Raw genomic sequence first — 1510 nt, 5'->3', positions numbered from 1 at the left:
TCTCTCTCTTTCTCTCTCTTTCTCTCTCTTTCTTTCTTTCTCTTTCTCTCTCTCTCTCCCCCTCTTTCTCTCTCTCTGTCTTTCTCCTCTTTTTTATGCACTCTATAATGGGTATTTCCATTGGATTTACCAGGTTTGCTTTACCATCATATTTTTGTGACAGCATCCATTGCCATTTTTTGTTGGGAATACCTGCTTGTATACAAGAGTCATCTCTATAAAATTAAAAAAAAAATCTGTACACCATAAAGCCCCCAGTACATAACTTGTTTTTTGAACAAAACCCCTCTCTCCTTGTAGGAGGTACTTCTCTGAATGAAAAGAGTATTGGAGAAGACAAAGCCATCCCTCTAATTGGGACACAGGGAAAAATAATCATAAATTTGAGACAAGTCAGGGCTCAATGAACACGTAGAAAATGGCAATTTTCCTCCAGAAGGATCAAACCTGCAGGTTCTCTTTAAAGTTTGATTGAAAGACATGAAAACTGCAGCTTAAGGGTTTCGGGGCTGACTTGATTTTTCTCCTTGTCCTTTCGCTTGTTGCTTCACAGTTGTGAATGAAAATGAAATTAAACAACTGATGGGCATCATGGTTGTAATTACATTGGAACGTTTGGTGACAATTAGTAGTTATTTTCAGATAAGGGGTACTTAAGCACTCTGCCTGCATTTACTCTGGGGTATAGAGCATAGCACTCATATTTTACATAAAGTTTTGAGTAAATGAATTAAATTCTCTATGCAGGGCATCTGTATCTAAAATTCCCATAATCCTTTAAATTTATCCTGGAAAACATTTAACAGGACCACTAGAGGCTGTGTATGTTGTTGATTACAAGCTGGTTTGCATCCACCATCAGGTCCTGAATTCTGAAAGCCTGCAGGAATTGCCTTACTGCTTCATCGTAAGTTGGTTTGGAGTGGTAGGGTGGTGGTTGTTGAGTTTTTGGGGTTTTGGGGGGGTTTTTTGGTTTTGAATGTGTTGCCTTGCTCGTATACCAAAAGCTTTCTAAATGTGTTCAGTAGTCTTAAATACTGTCCCGCAGCTCTGCACAGCCTTCCTTCTCATGCTCCGGAATTGAAGAAATATGGAAAACTGGGGGTGAGGCTGTAACTGGCAAAAAGCACAGTTTCGTGAGGATCTGGCTTTGAGTTTTAGAATTAAGAAATGAATAGTGTTATATATTGAAGAATCTTTTTAAAAAAAAAATCCCCATTTCCTTGGTTTAAAGTGAAGGAGGAATCGTGCTCCTTCACTGCCGTTTCCCATCACTTGTCAGCGGGGTGTCACCCAGCTGGGGTCACCCTGTTGTCAGGGGGTAACTCTGTCTCTCTGCTGTCTCCTTTCTTATGCACACATGCATGTTTGAATAGCTGCACAGTGAAACGTGTCAGGGGAGCTGATGTGGCTGAGAACTGCCTCAGACAAAAGAAAATGCCATATGGGGAGGTGTGTTTCACTGGAATCCCATCTGATACATAAATTACTAATTTTCTGCTGTCCTGGC

The sequence above is a fragment of the Lepidothrix coronata genome, unplaced genomic scaffold, assembly GCF_001604755.1.
Source record: "Lepidothrix coronata isolate B3197 unplaced genomic scaffold, Lepidothrix_coronata-1.0 Scaffold124, whole genome shotgun sequence".
Taxonomy (NCBI): Eukaryota; Metazoa; Chordata; class Aves; order Passeriformes; family Pipridae; genus Lepidothrix; species Lepidothrix coronata.
This window is presented reverse-complemented; position numbering follows the sequence as displayed.